Genomic DNA, 17,348 nt, shown 5'->3' on the forward strand with positions numbered 1-17,348 from the left:
ACTTTGCTTTAGGACCTCGGTATATAAGCTCTCTTGGTCCCAGAATAATAATGCCTGTATAGGACATTTGTAGAATTAAATGAGCACACATACATGTAGCTCTTTGCTGAGTTACTATCACAGTAAGTGCTCACTTAACAACACTGTTACTGTTATGTGCTCATGTGTCTGAACATTATGTCTAAGTTCATTCACATCTAAGATCCTTAAAGGCAAGGTTTATGCCTTGATCTTCTCTATAGTACTTCTAACATTGCTAATAGTTGATCCATTTTATTGAAATTAATTGGATTAGAAATTGCAACCACAGGTAGAACCACTTTCTAGGATTGATAACCCTGAATGAAGCATGAATTCATGCTCTTCTTTTGTATATAGGCTCTGTGGGTGAGGGTGGAGCCTCCTAGCCAAGTTGAAAAGAAGATGACGACTGGGGAAGAGACTAGTGCTACTGCAATGAATGTGCTGATAATTGCCCTGCCTCCAGGCATGGAAATCTTTCCCTTTGTTTACTGTGAATCTAGGGAGAACTCCAGCAAAATGAAGAAGGTGGCTGTATTTCTATAGTAATCTCATGGCACAGAAATAGTAAAATAGTTCAACATGTCCAGTTCACCTGATACTATGTGCTGGTTCATGCTTTCAGGCTGTAGGACAGTTGGAAATTGTGCAAGGGGGCTGTGCGATAAAATGATCCCAAGACACAGGTTCTCCCCTCTCATCTGTAAAAGAAGCACACCTGAAAGTGAAAGCAGTATAGTGACTCTCCTCAATGGCCAATGTGGTAGAATGAGTGATAAAGCAATCTCATACTCAAGCAGGCAAAACAAGATCAGATTAAAGACAATGCATTTGGGGTTCTGAAAGGAACTGATCAACTTTTAAAAAGAAATGATAATTCCAAACCAATATTTCTCTTGCTATTACTGATTGTTTTGTGGGGGGCTGGAGGGAAGTTCAGTCTTAAATTTGTTTTTTTCTTAGTAGTGAGATAGAACAACCATATATGAGAGGAAAGAGATGAAGAGGGTGAGATGGAAAGGTTATTAAAAATCTTTTTCAAGCCGGGATGCCTTGCTTTCCAAAGTTATATAAAAATAGTGAGAAGTGGTTTTATTTTTGGGAAAAGAGGGAGGAGAATAAGAGAATGATTTGTTGAAGACCATTCTGGAAAAGTATAATTTCCACTTCGAAAAACTGAACTTGTAAGCTCTGAAGTTGAAAATACCTTTGAAAACCTTTGCTAGCATATCTATATCAAATGTATCCAGTAATATTTCTCTTAAACTGGTTTCCTATGTATTGAAAAGTTTTACTGTCAAGACAGCTACATGTTGTCTCAGAGCATGTGTAAATAAAGGGCAAACACCCAATTTTATAATTTACATTATAATTCAGTGGTCTTAATTTTTGTCCCCTAAGCTTTCTGAAAGGGAGATAACTTGAAAGAGGGAAATTTATTTAGAAAGTTTATCTATTATATTTTAGTTTGAAAATTTTATCTATATGTTTTTATATAAAATGTGTAAATAACCATATGGCAAATGCTATTCAATCAGTCACCCATATTAAACAATATAATACTAACTATTATTGAAGCCACTGAGGATTCCTTCTTGATAAAATTCCCCTTGCTACTCCCAAAATGTAACACCTATCCTGAATTTGATGGGTCATATTATTTTTCATATTAAATAACTATTAGTTTCAAAAAATACATATTAAATACACTTTTTGGCTGATAGAGACCTAATGACCCAGGAAAAGGTCTACATCTCTCTTCAAATGACCAAGTAAAATCCAGATTGTGAGTTTCTTGCCTAACACAGGCATGTAACACAAATAATGAGGGAATGTTTATGTGTGTCTAAGATTAGTGGATTATAGTATGATAGTAAACATGTATTTTGCAAAAGGCCATCTTAACTATAGAGCACTATTAGATCATTTAAGTTAGCTGAATGATCATGAAAGAATTGGGCAAGTGTTCATTGACTTTTGAGGCTTTTCCATTATTCCATAGATATTTTGCCATTTCACGTGGTTTTTCCCTTTTAACCCTGTCTCTAGTCTTCATCTCAGCTATATAATTTATGTCCAGTAATGTGCTTTATATTAATTGAGATAATATATAAAAAGAGTTTAGGAAACTATACAGCATGAAATGAATGCTGTTGTAATTGCTCTGTTACCGAGAAAGCTTGAAATTTAAGAGATACTGCTTAAAGGGTAACAAAAAAAAATCTCAGAATGGGGTTTGCAAACTAACTTTTATACATGGAGGATTTCTTTCCAGATTTTTTGAGTTTTATAGCTGGAAGGAATCTTCTAGACAGTCGTTCATCTTGTTTATTTGAAGATACAAAATCTAAGGTATAGAGAAGTTAAACTACTCGAAAGCATACAAGATCATTCAGGAAGATTCAAGATGAAAACCAGTGTTCCCAAGCCCTCATTTATTGCTCTTCCCTTCCCTGCTTACCTCTTCAGGAAAAGCAAGCTGGGGAGGGATATCCGGATTTCAGTCATGCACCATTTACATGCAAATACCTTCACCTAATGTCAAAGTAATGCTTTTGTGTCATTTGGCCTGGCAGCACTGAACAGAATGGTTTTCTTCAGGGTCAAAACTTTAAGGGGAGTTCTCTTTTGTTTCTACTGCAAACAAAATAGTCTCTTTTTTCCTAGTAACACCAGATATGTCCTTAGAACTTCTTTGTATTTATTGTAATCTGTGAATATTGTGTTTTACAGCCTGTAAATTAGATATAGAATTGAATACTGAGGCAGAGCACAGAGTGTTAAAATGTTCAATTCTGATGGGGGAACCAGCGAGCGGTTAAGGCCTGGTGCATATAATGTTAATATTACATTAAGTACTATGTTATTGCACAAGATGCTTATTGTTAATGTCTGTGGGGAGGATCCCTTCCAAAGATTTCAATTTCAATAAACAGATTACGCAGTTCTACCATATACAATTAGGGAGGTGGTAATGAAATGGTTATAAAGTCCCTTGTGGATCTGTCATCTTTTTTTTTTTTTAATTTTGTAAATAACATCAGAAGCATTCTAGAGGGAAGTGCTTATGCATTTATTTATTATTGATTTTTTAAAAATACATTTAACATTACTAGTTATTGCAAATCCGGTCTCAGTGAGTTAAAGAAGATAAGCTGTTTCTAGATTATTAAACGCTGAGTGTATGGGGAATTGTGAAGTGGCATCCTTCATATAAATATATTAAATATTAATGAACAGTGATGTAAGGAATTAATTTACAGCTACATTTACTTGGCAAATAAAACCGTATTAAGGTTTTGCCCTTTTGTTGCATGCAATGCATGTTTTAAAGAAACCCCTTTGGCTAACGGTTTGGATGACTGCAGTCATGCTATCCTACAGCTGAAATCTTGCACAATGGCAGAGAATCGAGTCAGGTTAAACATGTACTCTTTCAACAGGCAACGAATTGTTGGAGGTGCAACTTCAATAAACTGGCAAAGTTGGGTTTTTTTGGGGTTTTTTTTTTTTTTTTTTGGTTTTCATTTTTTCCAAAAATTGCACCAACGTAAAGCAAAGCTTTAGTTGATGTGAGCATGTTGTTTAGGTGTTAGCAGTACTGCCCTCACTATGCGCTCATTGGACAGTAACGCAACCCCAAGAAAAGGATGGTTAAACTGATAAAGTTTTGAGGGGTCCCTAAATGGTTAACTGCTATTCCTTCTGGGGCCTATCATAAAGCAGTAAAAATGAATGCTGGATGGTTAGCAGCCAAAATTTCTTCTTGGAGTAAGATGCTTAATACAGCAGATAAAAATTCGGGATGCTAGCCGTTCATTCAGGAAGCCATACTGCGGGCTGAAGAGCAGGGGTCTGAAGCAGGCTGTTGGGATTTTATTTTTTCCAGCTTCAGCAATTCATGTAACTTATCTGAGCTTTAGTTTCTTCATCTGTAAAATGTGAATAACTATATTATATTCTTCCTAGGGTGGTGTTAGGGAGATTAAAGGAATAGTATACAGTAAGCACAAAACATAGTATATTGCTCATAGTACTCAATAATTGTTAGTAATTTTTAAAAAGCATTCATCATTCACTCCTGAATTCAGTAATTATTAAATATTCTAATTGACAGGACGGAGGATATAGTGTTGAATTGCAGTCTTCAAGTTTCATAGATTTTGCCAAATTTCTAGACATGATTGGGGACTGCCAAGGAATTTAGATACGGTATCAGTCAGGTTTTTCAGAGAGGCAGAACCAATAGGATTCATAGAGAGATAGATGTATATGGGTAGATTTATTAGGGAGCTTGGCTCATGTGATTATGGAGGCTGAGAAGTCCCATTAAGGGTCGTCTGCAAGTAGGAGAACCAGGGAAAGTATTGGTGTCACTCTTGGTCTGAGGCTGAAGGCCTAAGAACTGGGCATCTGCATGTGCAAATCCCAGAGTCCAAAGGCCAGAGAACCTGAAGTTCTGATGTCCAAGGGCAAGAGAAGGGTGTTTCAGCTCCAGCAGAGAGAGCAAATTTGCCTTTCCTCTGTCCTTTTGTTCTATTCAGGACCCCACCAATTGGGTGGTGCCCACCCACATTGGATGAGGATGGATCTTTCTTATTCAGTTCACTGATCCAAAATCCAAATGCCATCTCTTCTGGAAACACTCTCACAGACATCCCCAGAAATAATGCTTACCGGCTATCTGGGTATCCCTAAATCTAGCCAAGTTGACATAAAAAATTAACCATTGCAGGCTGGGCACAGTGGCTCACCCCTTTTATTCCAAGCACTTTGGGAGGCCCAGGTGGGTGGAGCACTTGAGCTCAGGAGCTTGAGACCAGCCTGGCCAACATGGTGAAACCCCATCTCTACTAAAAATACAAAAAAATTAGCTAGGTATGATGTTGTGTGCCTGTAATCCCAGCTACTCAGGAGGCTGAGGCAGGAGAATTGCTTGAACCTGGGAGGCGGCAGTTGTAGTGAGCCGAGATTGTGCCACTGCACTCCAGCCTGGGCGACAGAGCAAGACTTTGTCTCAAAAACAAACAAAATTAATCATTGCAGATGCCCTCCTCCAGTGTCACATCACTGTTGTTCTATAGAATTATGTTACTGTCTATGTTCCATGTCTTATCTTTCATTGGCACTTTATAATTACCCAAAGATAAACAACTGCTTTTCCTTTCTCTGTTTCTTCCCCAATCCATTCTTCAATGCTCATCCAAGAAGAGGTGTTAGACAAAATCTCCCCCGCATGTAAGCACTGTGGAGCACCTGAATATATCGTTAACCCCGTCAGAAGTTATTGTCCAAAGACTTACACTTTTATATCTTTGACTACTGTATTTAATTTCTGTGTAGTCTTTTTAAAGTGTTAAAATGTTCACACCTATCTGCTGGGTAAACATGTACACATATCTGGCTCAATCCAGATAATTATTGCATACCTACTCTGTGCAATGCACTGCAAGAGAAAATGCATAGAACATACATTAAAATGGGCATTATGCTAGGTACTGTGATGGGAAGAGGTAACAAAAAGTTGACAATAGTAGGAGAAAGATGAAAAGAAGGAAGGAAGGAAAAGAAGGAAGGGAGGGAAGAAGTAAATACGGCGAAATGTGCTTTTGAAACTAAGAATTTGTCAATGAGAGAGAAGAGGAAGAAAAGAAAAAGAGGAGAGGGGAGGCCAGAGAAAGAAAACAATCTACTTAAACCCATCAGAAAGGAGAAGGTAGACAAGTGGCTCTCAACCAGAAAGACATGCCTTCCCAGAACCTTTGGGTGACATGGGCAATTTGACTAAGCCAATCCTGAGGTTCTGACATATGTAAGAGGGCCGCTATCTTGTTTCAGTGTCTCTGATGGTATGGATAGAAATGGAATTAGCAAGAGACACTGGGAAGTAGGATTTGAGGAACTATCAGCAAACACAGGAGAGGACAGTGTCCCCAGAGTTGAGAGAGGGTTTCTGAAAGAGGCTGTGGCCAGTGTGGAGCATATGTCATAGAGTTCCTAGCACACGGTGAACACTTAGTGAAAGCTAGTTATTAAAATAATTTATTAATTCTGTGTGGAGCATCCAGTAGAGGAAGACTGAGAACGGCCAAGAGGATTTTATCATTTCAGTAAACCAGTGGTGGAAGGCTTATTTCAGAGCTCTGGTGGGAGCAGTTTCCAGGAAGGGTCCTTCCAGTCCCTCCTGTACTTTTCTGTCCCACAGACACTCCCCTGGTTCCTTCTACTTCAGTGTCTCCAATTAGCCTTTCTGCTTGGAGCCTCTGCCCCAGGACACACCTCTGATTTCCCTTGTTGCCACTCATCTATGGCAAACACCTCAGCTATCTACCAGAGAGATTCATTCTGTATATCAGGGGACACTGCTTCCTCATTTGTAGCTGATATTCATCTAAAACTGACCTCCTGCCTTCCTGCTTCTGGGTTTTGCTCCAGCCCACTCTCATCTACCTTGGTAGAAACCCTGCCTCTACCATTAGCCCTATTTAAAAATCAACATGTTTCATGAAGACTTTGTTGCTTATTAATTCTTTGGGATTAACTTGCCTCAGTATTCTTAAAGCATTTATAATATTATGTCTTATATGACAGTTGTGAACTTGTAAATCTCCTTACTAGATTTAGGACTCTTGAAGGAGTGCCCACATGTTATAAGTCTCCAGAGGATAATTTTTGTCAGTGAATTGGTAAGTGAGAGCATTACCCTTTTTTTGGTGACTCTGTTAGTGCCAAACAAATAGCTATTTGTTAAATAGATGTTGAAGTGAGTTCATGGCAGCTATTGACATCTTTCATTAACCTTTTAGTTCACGCTTTGTGCACAAAGCAGTAATAAATTCTGATGAAGCTTCTGGGTTAGACTATCAGAACTGTGAGAACCCAGGAGAAGAAAATGCACAAGGGTAAGTACAGGGAGATTTCCTGTTTCTTAGTTCTCTATTGCAATCATCACCTACTCCAGGCACCATCTATTCCTAATTACAACCTCTTACCTTCTCTCTTTTATCTTGCTTGCCATTTCTTTCCTCTGCTGAGATTCATCTTCACAAATCCTTTTATAGGAAGGTGGTTTAATACCTTACACTTCATGTAGTACTTTATATTTTCAGAAAAACATTCACATGCATCTCATTGAAACTGATACACTACTTTAGTCACTTCTGTCTGCCTGAAGTATATTTCTTTGTTCTAAGTTAGCCTCATTTCTGCAAAGGTTAGTAGAATTGTAGTACTAGAACTTAGTATTTCTTCAGTTTTCATTCTTCCAAAGACAGCTGTATGACAGATATGTTGGTGTAGGTATTAACCCTGTCAGGCAGATCCACACTGGTGTCTTTGTTTTATAGATGAGAAAATGGGAGCCCAGGGAGGTCAAGCAATTTGCTCAAGGTAGCTGACTTCAAAATGGCCCATGTAGACTGAGGAGGTATCTTTCAAATCCTCAGAGCAAAGCCATATGAGTATTACTTGGCTCATGGTTCTATTGGTCAGCGACACGCACCTTGTCTCCCTACAATTTTTTTTTAAACGGAGTCTCGCTCTATTGCCAGGCTGGAGTGCAGTGGCGCGATGTGGGCTCCGACTCCCTGGTTCAACCGATTCTTCTGCCTTAGCCTCCCAAGTAGCTGGGATTACAGGCACGCACAGCTAATTTTTGTATTTTTAGTAGAGATGGGGTTTCACCATGTTGTCAAGGATGGTCTTGATCTCCTGACCTTATGATCCACCCACCTTGGCCTCCCAACCCACAATTTTATAATGCAAAAGCAGTGCTATGCAAATCAGGGAAGACCATCTGGAGACAGAACAACAAAGAATAAGGGAAAAGATAAATAGATTATGGAAAACAGGAGGTAGACTGCCCTGTCTCTTCTTAAGTACATTTTTCCATGACATTTAGAGACCAAGAATTGGGTGTCTTCCCATGTGTCGTCATCCTACGTGGTATACTGCTTATCTTCTCCAATGTGTATTTCACCTGCATGGTACATTAACGCTGTCCTTCAAACAGAAAATAAGGCACTTGACCCACCATTCATCACAACACGTGCTTTGGATATATTTTTCTATTTGCGGGGATGCCTTTCTGCTGATCCATTTATACCCTCTCATGGAGTTTCCATGGTGACCAGGAAGCATTTTTATAAGACACCTGGTCAGGAGCTGTAGATAAGTCTGTGCCTGTAGAACACGGAGAGTCTAAGTGCATGTAGCAGGAGAAAAAAAGAAACTTGGTAAATGAAGCCCTGTGATAGAAAAAGAGCTCCAGAGAGAAGACAAGAAGTGTATAAAAAAACCTTAGTGAGGAATATTTACAGTAGTTAGGACACTTTAATTTGGATTTTAATTTCTAACAATGGATGCTCTGTGGAAGACTAGTACCTGTTCAGTAAGCAGGCTTGGTTGCAACGCCAGCTTGAGAAGGTTTAACTGGTAGACCTAGTTACTCTACGCCAATAAATACAATAAAGTTTTACATCTTCCAAAACAGTCTGTAGTTTCAAGGGAATAGGTTTTAACTTCGCTTTCATTCACACAGTGAGGTTTTGTTGTACCTGAATTTTGTTTTTTCCAAGACCAGATAGTCTCCATTTAGCAAGTCAGATAAATCTCCACGATGTTAAGTTTGATGTGAGTCCAACGGAGCCATTTTCCCCAAAGTGCGTTCCATGGTGCACCACTTCACCAGGGTGCTCATGGGTAACATACTAAACTATAGATGTGTGGACAAAGAAGTTTAGTATGAACGAAGCTAAATACTCTGTCTTTCTCAGAGCCATAAGCCATTGTGCTGGTAAATTTTAATGCACCATTATGCTGGTAAGTTTCTAAGGAGGGATAGTATGCAGTATTTCTCAGACATTTTAGTAAATAAAATATTTCCCCTAGAACATACCGTAGTATCATTCAGAAAACTGAGTCATTACTTGGGTAAGTGCTATTATAGAGCCTGGGTTTTCTAGCTATCTGTGACATATCATTTTGTCATATCATTAGAGGGAAGACTGGGGCATGAAGAAGGTAGAACCTGTTGGCTGTGTGTCTCTACTATTACCCCATACTCCAGAGAAGCTCTATAATTTATGGCAGCACCTGGTTTTGCTTTCCAATGTCTGACTTGAACCCATGCCAGTATGAATTTAATGCACTTTTCTTTATCAAGGACAATTTTAAATGCAATGTGTCAGAGAGTGTATGATCAACTAGATTCTGACAGAGAATATCAAGTCCTGATCTACCTAAGGAAGCTTTTTGGACAATTAATTAGATAATTTCTAAAAACCAAGAAATCATATCTCCCAAGAATCATGTCTAAACCATTAGCATTGTCCCCAAAAAGCTGCTTTAATTGTCATGTTTGAATCTCTAGTGGAGATAAGAAGCTGTCTACTGGAGCTACTAAAATTGTGGCAAAGTTTCTAGAAGTAGCTTCATGAAAGGAGTAACACAGAGAACAGGGCATTATGATGCACTATCTGTAGTGGGAAATGTTCTGGATGGAGATGAAGAGACTTGGGGACCTAGTCCCTCCTTTGACACTTATGAGGTAATTTTGACCAAGTCCCTTGAAACCTCTTTTAGGACAACATGTTCGGTGTCCTGTGGATCTGTCTCTTGCATCAGTAGTGTTTAGACAGAACAGATCCAGAGACTCTCTATTAAATAAAAAAATGTTTTTAGAAAAATAAACCTCTCTTGGTCTCAGTTTCATCTTTAAAATGTAATGGCTAAAACAATTTCACTACTGGGAATATTTCCAAAGGAAACGAAATCAGTGTGTTGAAGAGATGTCTGCACACCTACGTTCATTGCAGCATTATTCACAATAGGTCAGAAATGGAAACAGCTAAGTGTCCACCAATGGATGAAAGGGTAAAGAAAACGCAGTACGATACACAATGGAATACTATTCAGCCTTAAAAAAGAAGGGAATCTTGTCATGTGTAACAGCATGGACAAACCAGAAGGACAATATATTAAAAGGAATAAGCCAGGTGCAGGTTATCAGAGGCTGGGAAAGGGATGAAGGCAGGGGAAAGGGGAGATGTTCAAAGGATACAAAATTTCAGTTAGGCCAAAGTAAATTCAAGAGATCTACTATAAAACATGGTGACCATAGTTAATAATGATGCATTGTATACTTGAAAATTGCTAAGAGGGTAAATTTTTAAGAGCTCTTACTACAAAAAAGATAACTATAATTTCTACGTTAATTATCTTGATTTAACCATTCCACAATGTATACATATTTCAAAACATGTTGTATATACTTCTGGCACTTATGATATACAACATGTTTTGAAATATATACAAATTTTGTCAATTAAAAAATAAATAATAGTAGTAAGTTTCAAACATAGTGGTTAATCCATTGATTTTTTTCACCATATTTTCCTTCCTACAACCATGCTTTTCAAATGAAATCATTTCTATAAAGTGGATAAAAGCACTCAATAGAGTCCTGCTTGAAGTCACAGGGAGGGACAGGTGGCAGAATAGGTAGAACTCTGAGCCCACTTCCATCGCATCCCTGTGACTTCCAGCAGGACTCTATGGAGCAGGGGAGGAACCCATTGTCCTGTAAGGTCCTTATTAGCAATAAGGCTCTGTGTGTGTTAAGTCCCATTTCGTGCTGGGTGCAGTGTCACATGGCAAGGAACGCTGTGGAAGCATTCCTTGTGTAGAGCTTCTGGGCTCCTTTGGGTGTGCACTGAAGCAGGGTGGAGTTCACAAAAAGGGTTGCAGCCAACATGGGAGAAGCCAGGGACAGGGCATGCTGGCCTCACACATATGAGCAAAGGAGAATCAAGATGAGAAGGAGAAGCTACAGTCTAATACTCCTTTAGTTAAAGGTGAAGATCTGTTAAGAATTTTGTGTCTGGAAGTTATTTCTTTATGGGAGGCTTTGCAAGGAGATGTTGATCCTCTCGTGTAAGACAGCTAAGTCTTTTTCACCCTCATTCACTCCACTCCCAAGTCTTCATTAGGTATATTAGATATGGTCCCATTTTTCCTATTCATTAATATTAACATGGTACCACCCATTATTTTTATTTCTTTGAAGTCATCCTTGGCCTATTTATTTAAATTATGCAAAGGGTTTGTATTTCCTAAGATTACAACTCCACTAGGATGAATGATTATGTCATGCTTCCCTGGGGATTACAGCCCGCCCTGACTGGCAGCACATTCAGTGTTTTCACAAGAATTTTCCATCCTGGTGATAATCTAATGCCCTTGAATAAAAGTCAGCCACACTTCCCCCAGCCCCTCATAAAGTGGTGTCTCAGATGGAACTAGCCCCTCCTTCATTTGTTAACCCTTTTAAGCCAGGCTGTTGCCGTGTGTTTGGTGCATTTAATGGGATGAAAACTCATTGAACTTGAGAGCCCAAGAAGATCTTAGGGGTCCTATAATCTAAACCATTCTATCCTATTTTGTACAAGAGAATGTGGACCAGTGACTCACCAAGGTTGAAGCAAGAAAAGTGACAACACTAACATTTACAAGGCTTTGCAGGATGCGGAGCACAGTGGGCATATGTGATAGTGCTTTCTACATTCTTGTGTTTAATTTCCTAATGACACAGCCAGGAGGAAATTAGCAGCCTTACTTTGCAAACAAGAAAGTTGACGGCCATGGAGTTTACATAATGTGTCTGCGTTGACATACACATCCAGTTCTGAAGAGTAGCTGCATTTGACTGGGCCTCTTTTGTTTGGCTCTGAATGTATCCTCCCTCTACCTCCCCAGGCCCATTCCATTTCCTGTAGCTGTAGTACTTAGCCTTTTTTATGTTCTTGGCACATTTTAGTGAACTATAATTCTCAGTGGCTCACTAGTTTTAAAAATGTGACTCCCATTAAAATAGCAACAACAAACAACCTTTCTATAGCAATCACTCCATTCCCTTGGCAAATTGTGTTTCTGCCCCAGTAGGGCTGCCCTATGCCCAAATGACACACACTCTATGGATGTGTGTAGTGCTTGTACATTCTATTAAAGAAGAATTCTGATGTTACATCTTATGTGCTATCCCTTATTCACAGCTATCCCATTTTACTTTAAATCCTTGAAAAGCTCTAGCTAACAGACCTCACAGTCAATATCTCTTTGGTTGTAAGACAAGTAAATGATACTTTAATCAAAACTTGGCAGCCCATCTACAAGGGTTTGCAATGTACTCATGGACTACAGTACATCTGTTGAGAACCAATGTAGATTAAATTCCAAGTTCCTAAACTCTGCTTGAGCATTGTACTACACTTGTACCAGAATCCAAATGCCTTAGTAGTTTCATTTCTCCTCTGTTTCAGACAGATTAGTTATTTCTTTTTCTTCCTGTACCTCTGGCACTAAGACTGTGAACCTGCATTATTTATTGATTTTAAAATGAATTTTATTTATTAGTAATAGTATTTCTATGCTGGCTACCAATAAAACATTGCTAAATTGCTTTTTGGCTGTTTCAAAATTTATTTCATTTTAATAAGCAGCTTTTAAGCATTTAAGAGATGTGTCTAAGACTGCTTTAAGCATTATGAAAGGGGGCAAAGAGGTATAGTACATGGTCTTAACCCGCAAGTAGCTTATAGCCTTCATAAAAATATAAAAGCAATTCCTATGAAACAGTTATAAACTAAGTACACAAATAATCATTATGGACTGTAACTGCTTAGAGTGGTTAAGAGAAAAACAGATCTATGGGCTACAGGGGCTTCCATTGGGCCTCAAATGTTGGGTTAGATTTTGGAAAATGAATAAAGGGCATTCTAGGTTTAGAGACGGCAAGGACGGAGACACAGTGACACGAATGAACTTGAGCTCAAGTGATCAGAAAGGCAAAGGCCAAAGGTTCACACTGCAACCTGAGCAGTTCTGGGAGGCAAGGGTTGCCTTAGAAAGAGGGTCCAGAGCCTGGAGTTGGGGATTCTACAAACTACCTTGAGCATTTACACTTTATTTGGAGAATGGTGAGGTGCACTGAAGGTTTGTGAGCCCAGGAAAAACTTCACAATATTGATGCTTGCTGGACATCAGTGAGAGAAGGTGGATGGGGGACACAGTAGCAAGGGGAAATGAGAGCCAGCAGAAAGAACAATTAGAAGCCTATTATAGTAATGCAGGCATGATGTAGAGAAAATAGTTGGTGATTGTGCACATAGAATGGGAAAGATGTGAGATACATTGCTAAAATAATTAAGACAAAAGCAGATGATTAGTTAGATATGAGATGAAAGGAATGAGTTTCAACTGGCTCCAAGGTTTCAAACCCTGGCAGTGGGAAGAATCCTGATTTAGAGGAAGAACCTCAACTTTTACTGTGAATCCACTTTATACCACACACTATAATAAAAGCTTTACATGTATTAATTCACTCATTCCACATATTGCCTGGAGAGTCAGATATGAATGCAGAATTTCCACTCTACATATGAGGATTCTCAGACTCAGGGAGACTATGTAACCATTTCAAGTTCGCACAGCTGACAGAGCAGCAGAGGAGCCCTTAGCTTGAAAGCCCACTTTTACCAGTTTTTACCATGCTTACTATATTGGATTGCTCTGAGATGGTCCTCTTGTTGCCTAATCCAACAGATACTTCTCAGCCTTCATTTTGTTGTCTCTGCCATGATAGGTACTCTTGACCATTTCCATCTCTTCTCCCTTGGTTTTGGAACTTTGTTCTGTCCTAGTTGTTGTTGTTGTCCTTCCTTCTTCTTCTTCCTCTTCCTCCTTCTTCTCTTCCCTCTTCCTCTTCTTATTCATCTTCTTACTCTCCTTCTCCTTCTTCTTTGACAGTTTCTTTTGTTTCCAGTGGTTTTCCTTCCTCTACCTGCCACATGAAGACTGGTGTTTTGCAGGATTCTGTCCCCATACTCTTCTTAGGTTATATTCTTTAGTTCCAAGGTTTCATTACTACATATACTGATGATTCTAGTGTTAAATTTTCTATCTCAACTCTCTTTCTGAAGTGCAGGACTCCCATATATCTACCCATCTCCCAGCTACCTCCACCTGCATATCCCATAGATACCCCAAACTTAAATAGCGAACACATTATCTTTTTTGAACAGTCTCTTTTCCCTCCTGTTGATTTGGTTGTCACTGTTGTTCCTGTGTCACTGAGAGGCACCACCATGTATCCAGTAATCCAAACTTAAAGGACAGTTCATTTGACCCATCATTTTTTAGATGAGAAACATCTCCTACCTACTTTAAGTCCTCCTTTGTTGTAACCTCAAAAATTTGGAGAGATGAAGCCTCCTCTCTAACACTGACTCAGCCACGTGCAGAAGCCTCTCTAAACTAGAAGCTACTCATTAACTTGACTTACCTCTTTTGTATTTAAAAGAGGCGAGAACCAGAGAGATGGTAAGTATAAAAGTGAGGGCTCTGAAAGGGTATACAGTGATGGTGGTGCGTCCCAGCCTTGGATGAAAGGATGATGGAGATGACTAAACATAAGTGCCCCATGTTTGTTATGTGTGTCTCCTAGAACCTTGTTTGGAATTGATTTTAGTCACTTAGAAGTACTTCATGTTTACTGCAAAAATAAATAAACGACTTCAGAAAATGGCAATAGTTCTGAGAAATAAATGTAACTTGCAGGTTAATAGCTTTGCCCAACATGCAGAGAATTCTTGGTCATATTAGTAATTATGGAATATAACATTTTTTTCAGGATCTATAAAAAATTTAGTGTTCTCCTCCTCACAAAATACATTATTGGGTAAAGAGACAGCTAGAAGGTATATTACTGAAGAATAAACTTATAAATAAGTTCAACTACCCAACATTGCTTACTCTTTGTCCTCAGTCTCAACTGAAGACCATGAAAGAGAATTTATTTCCACTAAAATATGAAATATAGAAGCTAGACCAACTATGCAATTAATTGCCTGAGATAGTGATGCTTTACATGAGTCCCTGGACCCCTAGAGATTTGGAAGCCAATAGTGGCAGTTTCATTAACTATTTTTATTGTTTCAAAAGCCAAATAAGAATTTACTCATGATAAACAACTAACAGATCAGATTTATTTCACTAGGCTGAAATTACATTATTTTTGTGGCTTAATATCCTGATCTGTAACCCTGAAGGTTAGTCATACATGTTTCGATAAATTAAAAATGAGATCAAAATATTATCATATTTAAATAAGTTCAGTTTATTTGATGCAAAAGTTTTCCAAGATCAAGATGCTTGTGATAAAAGAGTAGTCAAGCTCTTGATGGAGGAAAAAACCTGAAAACTTAAGAAAAAGAAGAGGGGGGAAACAGGAGAGCTTTCTAAATAGAGGAGGGTCAAGGTGAATAAAGATCCAAAGGCAAAAAGTAATAATGAGCCAATAAATACAATAAAAATTAGGAGCTGACCAGCCACACATGAGTAAAACTTCTCTCAATCCCAAACTTTCCAAATCCATGTAATAAACTGCAGCTCCTAGGTGATAATTCTTGCTTTGTGGCAAGCAAATCACATCCTTTGGAGAACATTTTCCATTCATTCCTTCTCCCTATTCTATAATTTTTTTTTTTTTAAGCCTACAGCACCCGGTATTTCTAGGCAGTCTTCCATCCGAGTACTAACCAGGCCCGACCCTGCTTAGCTTCCGAGATCAGACAAGATACGGCATGTTCAGGGTGGTATGGCTGTAGACTACCGTAGGATCTTCAACATCATCTGTCATTCACCTCACCACCCAACAGCACAAATACCTATTCGTGTTTATCTTGTCCAGCAAAGTGTATCCTATGTCTTGTCAATGTTCTGTGTTCATCATGATGTCACACACAAACAAGATATTTCATCAATAGTGGTTGAATTAATAAATAGATGTATGAATCTTGCTGCCAAGACCTAAGATATTTTATAATTTTTAGGTCTGGTTTTTCAAAGAATTCCACAGATGTTGTGGAAAACTTGGTTGGTTCCACAATTAAAAATAACATCAGAAAATGCTAGATCCTATAATCCCTTTTCATGTTCACAGTCCATTTTACATTTTAACGGGAGTTAGACTTTCTCTCCAACTTGGCTTGACCTTTAGTATCTCCCATTTTTATTTGATCATGGAAACTTTCTTTGCCCACTAAATTATGGATACCAGATAAGTAATGTTCTCTAAGACACTGATTAGGTAACAGTTCTTTGTAGAAGGAGGGCATGTAGAGATACAGCGGGCATCATTTTGACAAAGTCCAAGTGTCAACCTGATTGTTATCTGTGAAAACCGGAGCCTGTCACTAGCCCTTAAAAAAGTCACACTACCAAGGAAACTGAGGGTTTGTCCCTATCCCTCTCACCCCTGGGGCTCTCTAAAGCTTTTTTGTTACCCCTATGATTCTTGTTTATCTTTATTTATCTTAATGGATCCTGTCAAACTGCTGAGCCTAACTCTGGAAGTGCTGGAATGTTCACCTTGCCCTGGTGAGGCAGAAAGTCTCTTTCCAAGCAGGTGCATTTCTTGGGGGATAAAGGACTCATTTCATGGCCAGTAGTGTCCCAAACTTCAGTGAGGTTTTCCTATGGACTTACATTAGCTCAGTAAGTTTTCTATATGGAAATAGATAAACTTCACATTTGGGGAAATTTTCGTGAGTTTTGCTGTTAACTCATTTCAAAATAATACATATTTTTCATAGCATATTCAAATAACACAGATACCTTTCCTCAAAACTCACACCCCATTTTCCAGCAAACATTTTGAAGAGTTTGATTTAAATTATTTAGTACTTTGTATATATCCAAACAAACTTCATATACACAAAGACAGATAATATATCGTACATTTATCTATAAGGTATATTATATAAACATATATACATAAGTTTGTATGCATATGAATATAATTTTATTTTGCTAAAAAATTTATCTTATGCGTGTTATTAAAACCTTTTCTTTTGTACTCCATAAAACATCTTTAACATCTGTCAATAGCAGTGCTCACTGTTTAACAGCTACATAGTATCCTAGTATACCATGTTAGGAATGATTCACAGTTTAGTTTTCTATTAATTAATTTACCTTTGGGTCATTTTTAAGATATATAATTATTTACCTGTACAATATTTCTGTGAATACTATATGCACATATTTGTGTCAGTGTGACTATTACTACCGGAAGGTCATCTAGAAATGGAATTCTTGGGCATCATGCATGAACATCTTTCACTTAAGTCACTACTACAAACTTTCCCTTCCCAATGACTGTAGCATTTTATACACTTCTTTAATTACTGGTGATATTAAATATCCTTCTCTTTATTAGCTATTTGTATGTCTTTTATGAATTGTTCATTCATATCTTTTTTTTTTTTTTT

The 17,348-nt window shown here is 38.2% G+C and overlaps 1 protein-coding gene, 1 non-coding gene and 1 pseudogene across 5 annotated transcripts in view; 1 reads left to right on the forward strand and 2 right to left on the reverse strand.

Annotated features, from left to right (window-relative positions):
• POU6F2 (POU class 6 homeobox 2) overlaps positions 1–17,348 on the forward strand; it is a 473,172-nt gene that overhangs the window by 159,155 nt on the left and 296,669 nt on the right. The window lies entirely within an intron of this gene.
• LOC119467908 lies at positions 3,551–3,676 on the reverse strand. Its single transcript, XR_005196541.1, has one exon. It is a non-coding gene; the product is annotated as a U4atac minor spliceosomal RNA (small nuclear RNA).
• On the reverse strand, positions 15,567–15,685 carry LOC119467906 (annotated as a pseudogene).

The sequence above is a fragment of the Cebus imitator genome, unplaced genomic scaffold (assembly GCF_001604975.1).
Source record: "Cebus imitator isolate Cc_AM_T3 unplaced genomic scaffold, Cebus_imitator-1.0 Scaffold349, whole genome shotgun sequence".
NCBI classification, from domain to species: domain Eukaryota; kingdom Metazoa; phylum Chordata; class Mammalia; order Primates; family Cebidae; genus Cebus; species Cebus imitator.